The sequence below is a fragment of the Schistocerca serialis genome, chromosome 3 (genome assembly GCF_023864345.2).
Source record: "Schistocerca serialis cubense isolate TAMUIC-IGC-003099 chromosome 3, iqSchSeri2.2, whole genome shotgun sequence".
NCBI classification, from domain to species: domain Eukaryota; kingdom Metazoa; phylum Arthropoda; class Insecta; order Orthoptera; family Acrididae; genus Schistocerca; species Schistocerca serialis.
Window position 1 is genome coordinate 321,983,626 of NC_064640.1, and position 14,220 is coordinate 321,997,845.

Below are 14,220 nucleotides of genomic sequence, written 5' to 3' on the forward strand. Positions count from 1 at the left end.
ATGAGGCAAAAAGGACCTTTAGTGCCCATTATTAAAGCTGTCAGTGGCTTAGAAAGGAGTTCAGTATGCAGCAACAAACTTTTTTGATCATTTGCCTAATATGCTGTTATAAAATGTCTGACTGGTAGGAAAGTAATTTTTAAGTCTAACCTAAAATGATTTCTTCTGGAAAAATACTCCCATTCCACGGACAAATTTCTATTTATAACGGGTAGCCCATAAAAAAGAAGAAAAAATATCGATTAGTTCTTATGTGTAGTGGCATGAGTGGGACTAAAAAATGATATATGGAACATGTAACTACTAACCAATTGACTATAATTGCTAACAATGGACGTAGGCACACGTAACTCTGATGAAATCTTTAAATGCGGACATTTTTGATTAGCCTTTACTGTGATTGTTATTGACATTAAATGAAACGAGTTTACTGTTACCAGCCACTGTATATTTATCTCAACGACGTGTTTCAAAGGTTTAAACCTCCATCATTTACATTTGTTAGTATGATATGTGTCTGTGTGTTGCGTTACGATTTTTTGGAGGAACTTGTGGCACTGTCTAGAAGGAGAAATAAAACACAATTTCAGAAGATGGTTTTGGGTTTCTTTTGACAAACAACTGAACGTATATCTAATCGTAAAAATAAAATAAGTAAAATAGAGTACTTCCTGCGGTCACAAGTTCCTTTCACTGCCGTAACACATCACATGTATACTGTCATATTTTGTAAACAAAATATAGCTTAAACTTTATACTCGTTTATATAATAAGGTGACATGTTGTAACCTTTAAGTACAATAATTCTGTTGGGTACAGTGGTAAAGTTATACAGAATAACAATTTTGATTGGGATGCTCAGACAGAAATGAAAGGCTAGATGCAGAGCGGGAGGAAGAGAAAGAGGAACTGAGAGGGAGAGAGAGGGTGGAAGGAGTGATTGGATGAGAGCAAACTTTCAAAGTAGGGGTTCTTAGGAATATATCTGTTACATATAATAAATGCCTAATGGCTGGGGTAATACATTGGTTAATGCTTTAAATATGCAGATGTATATACAGTTTGTGCCGTTAGTTGATGTACATGTAGTTTCAAGCTGACAGGGAATACAAGCTGTTGGCGTGATGATATATTTGTAAATGAGGTTAATACCTTGCTCATTTGGGGGATTTCATGGTAACATAACTAAGTATTTATGGTAAATATTAAGGTGTGTGTGTGTGTGTGTGTGTGTGTGTGTGTGTGTGTTTATGTGTGCATGTCATGTATGTGTGTGTGTATGTGTGCATGTCATGTATGTGTGTGTGTGTGTATGTGTGTGTGTGTGTGTGTGTGTGTACATTGCAAATTTAATAACTTGCGCAGTTGCTGAAAACAGAGATGACACTATTGTTAATATTGTCATTTAAGATGGATTCAGGTTGTTTTGTTTCGTGTTTGTATATTAGGTGTGTTTCGAGGATGTCTAGTTTTCTGCCTTTAGGTTGGATGTGTAGGATGCTCATACTTGTGTTGTTGACATGGTGTTTTGTTTCATGCAGGTGGGTGGCTACTGTTGATGTGTGGCAGTTCTTGTTTTTAGTGCTGCCATGTATTCTTTGAATCGAATCTCAAATGATCTGCCCGACTGGCCTATGTAGAAGCAGTCGCAGTCCAAACATTCAATTTTGTACACACCTGTGTGTTGTAGTGTGTTTTATGTGCTGATGCTGTGGAGTAACTTCTGTCCAGTCTTGTTTTCTGTGGTAAAGGATATGTTTACGCCTTTTCGTTTGAAGACATTGGCAATCTGATTTGAAATGTTACCTAGAAATGGAATGAGCATGTTAGGTTCGTATTCGGGAAGACGAATAGTCGACTTCAGCTTATTGTAAAGTTTTTGGCTAAGTGTAGCTCATCTACGTATAAAGAAGTCACCGTATAGAACGCTGGTGCGACACAGTACTGCTCGATTCTTTAGGATCCCCATCAGGTCGAATTAAAGGAAGACTTCAGCAATTCAGAGGCGTGCTGCTAGAATTTTTACTGGTAGGTTCGATCAGCAAGTAAGTAGGACGAAAATGTTTCCCGATCTCAAATGGAAATCCCTGGAGGGTGGCGCTATTGCGGTAGTTTGAAGAACCGGCATTTGAGGACGACTGCAGATCGATGCTACCGCGCCAACGTGCATTTCACGTAAGGACCATGAAGATAAAATGAGAGAAATCAGGGCCCATACAGAGGCTTATAGACATTGTTTTCCCCGTGCTCTTCAGTGGATGGACTCGCATTCGGGAGGACGACGGTTCAATCCCGCGTCCGGCCGTCCTGATTTAGGTTTTCCGTGATTTCCCTAAATCGCTCCAGGAAAATGCCGGGATAGTTCCTTTGAAAGGGCACAGCCGACTTCCTTCCCCGTCCTTCCCTAATCCGATGAGACCGATGACCTCGCTGTTTGGTCTCTTCCCCCAAACAATCCAATCCAATCTTCAGTGGAACAGGAGAGGAAATGATTGGTAATGGTACATGGTACCCTCCGCCATGCACCGTACGGTGGCTTGCGGAGTATTTATGTAGATGAAAATGAAGAGGCTTGTACAGACAGACTAACGTGGAGACTGCATCAAAGCAATCTTCGGACTGAAGACCACAACAACAAAACCAATCTAATATTCAACATTCATCTGTAGCACTACATTATATTAATGCCTTTCGTTTACATTGTTTTTCTCGACTCATCGGCATTTCCTTAATCTGATTCCATGGAATTCTATACTTCTTTCGTTTACGATCCAATCGTGTTTGTTTTTGTTACAATCACTAACTGAAGTGTGCGAATGGGAAGTTTTTCAGTTATCATTTGAACCAGATGACTACATTCGAAAGGTCCTAATAGTTATTATGTAAGTTATATAAGCACCAGAGTGAATGACTTTTGTGATCCGCATATCATTCCAACCCTGAGTAGATTTCTTCAACTGACCTCTGTGTCTGGACCAATACAATTTCTTGGAGGTTACTTCACGCATTTCAAAGCTGTCTCATGGTAACAGCCGTAGTTTGTTCTGGATTTCTAAATATGTTTTTAACAGAAATAGTGGGGACGTACATGTCTTCAGCTTTTGATGCTTTTCCATCTCCACGGATGATTAATAAATTCTTTTGGACGGGTAAACACCTCCAATAAATTCTTATATTGGTTTTTACTCAAATTAGCTCGTAAACCATGTACGGGTACAAGACTTCGCGGAAATTCGCAACCGCATTGCATCCGCAAGTCCCAGACCCATGCCACAACCACATCCGTAAGCCTTCCGTCTGCATCCGTAGACATTAAAATGTTGTCCATGTTCTTAACTTCATTTATACACTCTCAATATTATTGACTCCGACAATTGCTATGTTGTTGTTATTGTTGTGGTGGTCTTCAGTCCAGAGACTGATTTGATGCAGCCCTCCACGCTACTCTATCCTGCACTAGCTGCTTCATCTCCAAGTAACTACGGCAACTTACATCCTTCTGAATCTGCTTAGTCTATTCATCTCTTGGTCTCTCTCTACGATTTTTACCCTCCGCGCTGCCCTCCAATACCAAACAGGTGATCTCTTGAAGCCTCAGAACAACCGATCCCTTCTTCTAGTTAAGTTCTGCCACAAATTTCTCTTCTCTCCAATTCTATTCAGTATCTTCTCATTAGTTACGTGATCTACACATCAAATCTTCAGCATTCTTCTGTAGCACCACATTTCGAAAGCTTCTATTCTCTTCTTGTTTAACTAGTTATCGTCCCTGTTTCACTTTCATATATGGCTACACTCCATACAAATACTTTCAGAAAAGACTTCCTGACACTTAAATCTATACTCGATGTTAACAGATTTCTCTTCTTCAAAAACGTTTTCCTTGCCATTGCCAGTCTACATTTTATGTCCTCTCTACTTCGACCATCATCATTTATTTTGCTCCTCAAACAGCAAAACTCATTTACTACTTTAAATGTCTCATTTTCTAATCTAATTCCCTCAGCATCACCTGATTTAATTCGACTACATTCCATTACCCTCGTTTTTCTTTTGTTGATGTTCATCTTATATCCTCCTTTCAAGACACTGTCCATTCCATTTAGCTGCTCTTCCGGGTCCTTTATTGCCTCTGACAGAATTACAATGTCATCGGCGAATTTCAAAATTTTTATTTTTTCTCCGTGGATTTTAATTCCTACTCCGAATTTTTCTTTTGTTTCCTTTACTACTTGCTCAATATACAGATTGAATAACATCGGGGATAGGCTACAACCTTGTCTCACTCCCTTCTCAACCATTGCTCCCCTTTCGTGCCTTTCGACTCTTATAACTGCCATCTGGTTTCCGTACAAATTGTAAATAGCCTTTCCCTCCCTGTATTTGATCCCTTCCACCTTCAGAATTTGAAAGAAAGTATTCCAATCAACATTGTCAAAAGCCTTCTCTAGGTCTACAAATGCTAGAAACGTATCTTCTAAGATAAGTCGTAGGGTCAGTATTGCCTCACGTGTTCCAACATTTCTACGGATCCAAACTGATCCTTCCCGAGGTCGGCTTCTACCATTTTTTCCGTTCGTCTGTCAAGAATTTTCAACCGTGACTTATTAAACTGATAGTTCGGTACTTTTCACATCTGTCAACACTTGCTTTCTTTGGGATTGGAATTATTACACTCTTCTTAAAGTCTGAGGATATTTCACCTGTCTCATATATCTTGCTCACCAGATGGTAGAGTTTTGTCAGAGCTGGCTCTCCCAAGGCTATCAGTAGCTCTAATGGAATGCTAATACAATGCTATAGTAAGTGATTAAGAAGTGCCGTACGTTAGCTGAGTGTAAGAGAAAATTCACAAGTGAATCGTAGGCAGCTAATGGGCAGTGATGTGATCGCCAACATGCTTAAAGTACTGATTGAAAAATATGGTCTCAGCAAGACAAGTATAGGTAAAGTGGTTGCAGCTATATGGCAACGACAGAAGCAGACTTTTTCAGAAAAAAAGAATTATCAAATCTCCTTGTACCACTAATCCTTCATGTGGTATCACTTGATTCAATCGTGAACATCGATCGCAAATAACGTAATTAAATGAAAATCATTGTATATACTAGCGACCCCCAGTGGCTTTGCACGGGTAGAACAAAGTATCCACGCCCGATGATTTGTCTGCTGTAGTGAAAATGAATTACGTTACCTGACCAAAAGTATCCAGACATCTATTAGTGGACATTAATATGGGGTGAGTCTACCCTTCGCCTTTCTGACGGCTTTAACTTTGCTGGAGACGCATTTTATGCTGTGTTTGAATGTCTGGGAGGAATTACAGCCCATTCTTCCTCAAGAGGTTGGGACTCTGGGCAAGACAGTCCATGTCAGGAATGTTATTGTACACATTGCCTCACAGATGCTGCTTTATGGCAGCACTGTCATGCTGATACAAACATCATCGTGTCCGAACTGTTTCTCCACTGTATGCGGCACACCTTCAGCACTTTCTTAAGCTCAATAAGGGGACACAACCTAACCACGAAGAACGCTACTTCCTCCGTACTTCACTGTTGGCACTACACGTTAATGGCAGGTAACGTTCTCCAGGACTCCTCAAACACAAACCCTTCCATGGGCTTGTCACAGAACATAGCGTGATTCATCATTCCAAATCACTCGTTTCCAGTAGCCCACTTTTCCAATGGCGTCGCTGTCTATACCACATTAAGCGTAACTTAGTATTTACTACAGAAATGTGTGACTTATTAGGAGCTGTTCGGCCATTGTACCCCGTTCTTTTTAACTTCCTATGCACAGGTATCGTGATAACTGGACTGCTGGTAGGACTTTGGAACGTAAGGGTCAGTTCTTTCGCTGATTTCATGCGATTTTTTACAACCATCCTTCGCAATGAGGTCTTCTTGGTCTTGGTTTTGCCGTGGTTGTTTCTTCGCGTTTCCACTCCACAATCACACCACCTGAAGTCGACTCGAGCAGCTACAGAAGGGTTGAAATCTTCCTTATGGATTTGTTACTCAGGTGACAACCAATGGCTAGTCCACGTTCGAAGTAACTGAGCTCTCTCGATCGACCCAGTCTGCTTTTACTGTTTCTCTACAGACAGCACATTACTCCTCGCCCCTTTTATCTTCTACACTGGTAGGTCCGCCTCTCGTAGAACTTACTGGTCAATTCCCCTTTATATAAGAGTGTCTAGATCTCTTAGAACATGCTGTGTAAATACACAAACCTTTTTCCTTGGATTAATGTATCTATTAGTGAAAACCGTATCAAAATCCCTACATTAGCTGCTGAGGTTAGCCTTCACAACTGACACAAAACCGGGCTGAGGACTATAATTTATAATATGTATGGACGGGTCCCGCCCTTTAACTTTTAACCAGAATATAATTCATCAGCACAGTCCTCTACATACTATTGTTCGAATTTTCTAGTCAGGCCGATTTATATTTTGAATTTCTCTCTTCAGTTACGACTGCCTTTACGCGGATTTATATCGTGTTTCAGCTGTTTCCAGTATTTCTTCCACTTCGGCCCGAGTATGTCTTTTTACACATCACATTTCTGTGGTCTCCTGAACAGTTTGAAGCAGAGGATGATTTCTCTTCCATATATTCTCGAATGGTCTACTGGTCGATGGGACATTAAATCCTAATATACCTTTCTTCATTCTGTTCCTCTTCAGGTTTCGCACCCATTATTATCAATTTGCAATACTCTCTCTCTTCTTATCCGGATTTTCCCTTCTTCCCCCTTCATCTAATCTGTTTTTTCATCTTCTATCTTCTTCAGTACTTTTTGTGTAGTCGTGTATGAGTTCCGCATTCTACTTCCCTCATCTCAGTCGCAAAATTTTCCGTAGCTAGCCCTGCTAGAGCCTTCAGTTATCTAAATGCAAACAACAAAAACAAACAAAGCATGCGACAGACCAATACTGATTTTTAAGTTCTCTTTAGTACTCTGTCATATCGAAATCGTGACTGGATGCGCTTTGATTGCTTTACTCCTTACATGTTGTACCCATTGTGTTCCGTACCTGAGACGGACTAATTCGTGCAGCGTCACTGGTCTCTACACTCAATCTGCATCACAGGAGTACGAGCGCAAAACATCCGGTTCTTTCTCAGCCATGTGTTTCTTTACGTTACGCGAGAAAAGTGACAAATGCAAATACTTCAGTCAGTAAGGAAACACACATGTAAACTGTAATTTTTCGATTTTATTACGTGCATTTTTTCCTGCCCTAGTTCTAATGCGGCAGCACGAAACGATGGTTCACAGCCGTCTTCTGTTCAATGTTTCTTCCGAACACAGTTAACTATTCTCTAGCACATCATGCTTTTATAAATGCTTGCTCTTTTTCCATAAAATCAGGACTTCATTCTTCTCTGTCACTTATCACGTATCTCAGTCGGCTTTCCAAAATCCTTCACTAGACCTTCCCTTCAACTGACACCTAAACTGATTTCTAACTGATCCCGAGTCTCTAGATGCGTACGAAACGTCACCAGGTGGTCAGGAGCTGTAAATACTTCCCAGTATTACCACAGCTCGTGGCCAAAAGCTAAGACCCTCACAAAGACTGACGTCACAAAGGCTGGCATCTCTCCTCAAGGCGAACTTTTGGGAACTCAGCTGAAGTTTCTGGTGTTCGTTTCAAATTGGTGGGTAAGTCTCGATATAACGCTTTGAACGAGAATTCTGCCATCACGTCTCATATCATTCTACTAGATTCTGAAATACTGCGACTTATTTTTAACATACTCTCTGAGATCTGTAGCATAATGACACTCCATGAACACGCACTGCGTGACTTCAGGCTACGCATCCTTGGGTACGTAAATGCAGGCATAGGTGCGCCAGACCCATGGACATGTTTTCCGTCAAAACGAGGCAACGGAGGAATCATGGGAATCTGAATAGGACCTCTTTGTATTGGTCCACAATTTTTGGCATTCCGCCGAAGAGATTTCATCATTAAATGAAACAATACGTTTATTGTTAGCAGCCACTGTTTATTTATCTCCACGACGGGTTTTAAAGGTTTAAACCTCCATCATCATGCGTATTTACATTTGTCATTATGACAGGTGTCTGTGTGTTGTGTTACGATTTTTTGGAAGAACTTGTGGCACTGTCTACTGGGAGAAACAAAACACTATTTCAGAACATGATTTTGGGTTTCTTTTGACAAAAAACTAAACGTATATCTAATGGTTAAAATAATTAAAATAGAGTACCTCCAGTGGTCACAGGTTTCTTTCACTGCCGTAACACATCACATGTGTACTGTCATAGTTTGTAAACAAATATGGAGTCGGGAAACTATTAGGTGCAAGAATCATATAGCAGAAGAGAAACATTATCACAAAATACACAGAATATACATAGTAAAAATATAATTACAGAATAATTTTTAAAGGATTTTAGAGAATAAGTTTTAAAGAATTTTGGAGATCTTTGTTTTGAGGTGTTGAATACGTGCATTGTAATAAATACTTTAGGTGATATATAAATCCTGTTTTGTCAAGTTAATGTAGCTTAAACCTTCTATTCGTTTGTATAATAAGGTGACATGTTGTAACCTTTAAGTACAATAATTGTGTTGGCTACAGTGGTAAAATTATACACAAATAACAATTTTGGTTGGGATGCCGAGACAGAAATGAAAGGCTGGATGCAGAGCGAGGGGAAAAGAAAGAGGAAGCGAGAGGGACGGAGAGGGTGGAAGGAGTGATTGGATGAGAGCAAACTTTCAAAGTAGGGGTTCTTAGGATTATATCTGTTACATGTAATAACTAAAGACTGGGGTAATACGTTGGTTAATGCTTTAAACATGCAGATGGATGTACAGGTTGTGCTGCCATTAGTTGATGTACATGTAGTTTCAAGCTGACAGGGGATACAAGCTGTTAGTGTGATGATATATTTATAAATGAGGTTAATACCTTGTCCATTTGGGGGATGTCATGGTAACATAACTAAATATTTATGGTAAATATTAAGATGTGTGTGTGTGTGTGTGTGTGTGTGTGTGTGTGTGTGTGTGTGTGTGTGGGTGGGTGGGTGTGGGTGTGTGTGTGTGTGTGTGTGTGCGCGCGTGTGTGTGTACATTGCAAATTTAATAACGTAGGCAGTTGCTGAAAACAGAGATGATACTAGTGTAAATATTGTCATTTTTGTCATATGAGATGGGTTCAGGTTGTTTTGCTTGGTGTTTGTACATTTGGAGTGTTTCGAGGATGTCTAGTTTTTTGCCTTTAGGTTGGATGTGTAGGAGGATGGCCACCAAGAGAAGATTATTATTAGTGTCACACAGATTTCAACCATCGTCTTAAAAAAGCAAAATGACATAATAGCAGCTTGCCACAAAATTAGCGAAATTATTGAGAACGAAATTGCAAAATCATTCTCAGCTTACAAGAAACGAGAAGAAGCCCTTACACGTACCATTAAGACTAAATTAAACATGAATAATGCAATAGTTGTCAGAGGTGACAAGGGTAATACAACTGTTGTAATGAACAGAGTAATGTACATTGAAAAAACTTTAGATTTCTTCCAAACCAACAACGTAACAGAAATACATAAAGATCCAACAGCCAGAGTACAAAAAGAGATTAATCACATTTCAAACAGTATCAACTTCCTACTCACCATCCAAGAAGCAAGAAACATTGTAACAGTGAGACCACAAGCACCTTGCCTTAGATCACAACCAAAGATACACAAAAATGGGATCCCCATCAGGCCTATAGTGAACTGTAGGAACAGCCCAACATTCAAACCCAACAAAATGCTCTTCAAGAGTCTCCAAGAAGCATACACATTCAATAATGAGAGAACACTTAAAAACACAGCAGAATTTACACAACATGTCAAAAAATTAGAGGTTCCTGATGGAGCCACACTTGCCTCATTTGACATACAAAATTGTTATTCCTCTGTGAAAACAGATTCCACAGTAGTTAATGCCAACACACAAAGCACAAAAAATCCCTTCAGCTCACATTACTGAACTAATGGACCCGTTCGAATTCACACTTTAACATAACTATTTTAAATTTAAGAATATAATCTACAGGCAAACAGATGGCCTGGCAATGGGCTCAAACCTTTCTGGATTGTTTGCTGAAATATTTATAAGCAATTTAGAAGACAAAATCCTGAATTCCAGTCACCACCTCCTCAAAAATATCATCTATTACTACAGGTATGTAGATAACACCACATTTAAATCAATGGCACAAAAGATGACACCAATGAGTTGAACCAGTTATTCAACAGTTACCATGAAAACATAGAATTCACAGTTGAACACCAAGCAGATGACAGTGTAAATTTTTTAGAGTTTACCATTACAATAAAGAATAACAGACATCAGTTTGAAATCTATTGGAAGCTAACCGCAACACGTACTACAATCCACAGCTCCTCTTATCACCCCATAACCCACAAAATGGCAGCATCCCGGTACATGATCAACAGAGCTATCTAACTACCACTCCCTGAAGGCAAATATGAACAAGAAATTGAAATAATAAAACAAACAGCTATTGCAAATGGTTATAACAGCTCCATAGTAGATACCTTAAAACAATAGTGGCAAACCAATCCCACCACAAAAAACAAAAAGAAAACATCTTCCAAACAATTTCATATCACTTGGCAACGTTACGGCTAGATATTTAATCAATGTACCTGTGTCAAGTAGCGCGTTGCTAATGATATATTCGAAAGTTACAGGATTGTTTTTCTTATGCACACGCATTAACTTACATTTGTTCTACATTTAGAGCAAGCTGCCATACATCAAACTAGCTAGAAATTCTGTCTAAGTCATCTTGTACCGACCTCCAGTCGCTCAAGGACGACATCTTCTCGAACACTACAGCGAATAAGTAACCAACCGTAAATTGCTGTTCACCTTGTCTGCCAGATCATTTGTGTTTACTGAGAATAAGAGCTCTCCTATCACCCTTCCCTGGGGCACTCCTGACGGTACCCTTGTCTCCTATGAACACTCACCGTCGAGGGCAAGTACTGGGCTCTATTACTTAAGAAGTCTTCAAGCCACTCACATATCTGGAACCTATCCTGTATGCTCGGACCTTCATCAACAGTCTGTAGTGGGACACCGTGTCAAACGCTTTCCGGAAATCTAGGAATATAGAATCTGCCTGTTCGCCATTCATCCATGGTACGTACGATGTAATGTGAGGAAAGGGCAAGCTGAGTTTCGGACGAGTGATGCTCTGCCTAACTGCTGCAACCTACATGCATTTATAGTCAGGCCTCTGTCTCCCTCTACTATTCTCACCCTCCATCCCCCTCCCCCCCCTTTCCCTCACTTTATCCGTGACCAAAATGACGATTCCCTGATTCCTCACGTTGTGTCATACCAACCGAGCCAATACTTTTATTCAGATTATGCCACAAATTTCTTTTATTACCAATTTTATTCAGTACCTCCTCATTGGTTAGATGATTTACGCATCTAACGTTCAGCATTCTTCTCTAGCATCATATTTCAAAAGCTTCTATTGCCTTATTGTCTGAACTGCTTATTGTCTGCGTATCAGTTCCATACAATGCTAAATTCCAGAAAAAAATCTTCAGAAAAGCCTTTATAACACTTAAATTTGTAATGATAATTAAATGGACACCCTAGCTGCAAACAGGCGTTGATGTACTTCATTGGGGACATGTTGAAAATGTGTGCCACGACCGGGACTCGAACCCGGGATCTCCTGCTTACATGGCAGACGCTCTATCCATCTGAGCCACCACGAGCACAGAGGATAGTGCGTCTGCAGGGTCTTATCCCTTGCACGCTCCCCGTGAGATCCACATTCCCAACATGTCCACACCACAACATTCGTAGTGCGCCTAATAGATGTTTGCCCGAGTAATGAGTATGACGGGCATTTCTAGCAAAGCTGCATGGTCATCCACAGTAACTGTTCTTTCGGGAACAGATACTACCGTCATATATACACTCCTGGCAATGGAAAAAAGAACACATTGACACCGGTGTGTCAGACCCACCATACTTGCTCCGGACACTGAGAGAGGGCTGTACAAGCAATGATCACACGCACGGCACAGCGGACACACCAGGAACCGCGGTGTTGGCCGTCGAATGGCGCTAGCTGCGCAGCATTTGTGCACCGCCGCCGTCAGTGTCAGCCGGTTGGCCGTGGCATACGGAGCTCCATCGCAGTCTTTAACACTGGTAGCATGCCGCGACAGCGTCGACGTGAACCGTATGTGCAGTTGACGGACTTTGAGCGAGGGCGTATAGTGGGCATGCGGGAGGCCGGGTGGACGTACCGCCGAATTGCTCAACACGTGGGGCGTGAGGTCTCCAAAGTACATCGATGTTGTCGCCAGTGGTCGGCGGAAGGTGCACGTGCCCGTCGACCTGGGACCGGACCGCAGCGACGCACGGATGCACGCCAAGACCGTAGGATCCTACGCAGTGCCGTAGGGGACCGCACCGCCACTTCCCAGCAAATTAGGGACACTGTTGCTCCTGGGGTATCGGCGAGGACCATTCGCAACCGTCTCCATGAAGCTGGGCTACGGTCCCGCACACCGTTAGGCCGTCTTCCGCTCACGCCGCAACATCGTGCAGCCCGCCTCCAGTGGTGTCGCGACAGGCGTGAATGGAGGGACGAATGGAGACGTGTCATCTTCAGCGATGAGAGTCGCTTCTGCCTTGGTGCCAATGATGGTCGTATGCGTGTTTGGCGCCGTGCAGGTGAGCGCCACAATCAGGACTGCATACGACCGAGGCACACAGGGCCAACACCCGGCATCATGGTGTGGGGAGCGATCTCCTACACCGGCCGTACACCACTGGTGATCGTCGAGGGGACACTGAATAGTGCACGGTACATCCAAACCGTCATCGAACCCATCGTTCTACCATTCCTAGACCGGCAAGGGAACTTGCTGTTCCAACAGGACAATGCACGTCCGCATGTATCCCGTGCCACCCAACGTGCTCTAGAAGGTGTAAGTCAACTACCCTGGCCAGCAAGATCTCCGGATCTGTCCCCCATTGAGCATGTTTTGGACTGGATGAAGCGTCGTCTCACGCGGTCTACACGTCCAGCACGAACGCTGGTCCAACTGAGGCGCCAGGTGGAAATGGCATTGCAAGCCGTTCCACAGGACTACATCCAGCATCTCTACGATCGTCTCCATGGGAGAATAGCAGCCTGCATTGCTGCGAAAGGTGGATATACACTGTACTAGTGCCGACATTGTGCATGCTCTGTTGCCTGTGTCTATGTGCCTGTGGTTCTGTCAGTGTGATCATGTGATGTATCTGACCCCAGGAATGTGTCAATAAAGTTTCCCCTTCCTGGGACAATGAATTCACGGTGTTCTTATTTCAATTTCCAGGAGTGTACTTATATTTGTATTTGTTGTTAAGTCTACATTTCTGCTTCGATCTTCATCAGTTATTTTACTTCCCAAATAGTAAAACTCATCTACTATTTTAGCGCCTCATTTCCTAATCTAATTCTCTCACCATCACCTGATTTGATTCGACTACATCCCATTACCCTTGTTTGGCTTTTGTTAATGTACATTTTATGTCAACTGCTCTTCCAAGTAATGAGCTACCTTCTCACAGAATTGCAATGTCAACGGAAAAATTGGAGATTTTCATTTCTTCTCTCTGGGCTTAAATTTCTTTTCCAAAATTTTCCCTCGTTTCCTTTACAACTTGCTCTGAATAACATCGAGGGTAGGTTACAACCTTGCCTCACTCTCTTCTCACCTATGGCTTCCCTTTCATGCCCTGGTCTTACAACTTCAGCCCGATTTTTGAATGGTCAGCAAATTGGACTCGCATTCGGATGGTGACGGTTCAAACCCGCGTCCGGGCATCCTGACTTAGGTTTTCCGTGATTTCCCAAAATCGCTTCAAGAAAATGCCGGTATGGTTCCTTTGAAAGGGCACTGTCGACATCCCTAATCTGATGGGACCGATGAGCCCCACTGTTTGGTCCTCTCCCCCAAATCAACCAACCAACCTAGTTTTTGTACAAATTGTAACTAACCTTTCACTCTCTGTATTTTTCCCAGCTATTTTCAGAATTTCAAGGAATATACTCCAGTCGACACTGTCAAAAGCTTTCTCCAAATTTATAAAAGCTATAAACGTAGATGTGCCTTTCTTTTACCTATCTTCTA

The 14,220-nt window shown here is 41.8% G+C and overlaps 1 non-coding gene across 1 annotated transcript; it reads right to left on the bottom strand.

Annotated features, from left to right (window-relative positions):
- Window positions 1-11,728: 11,728 nt before the first annotated feature.
- Window positions 11,729-11,803, bottom strand: Trnat-ugu (transfer RNA threonine (anticodon UGU)). Its single transcript has one exon. It is a non-coding gene; the product is annotated as a tRNA-Thr (tRNA).
- Between the last annotated feature and the right edge of the window lie 2,417 nt (window positions 11,804-14,220).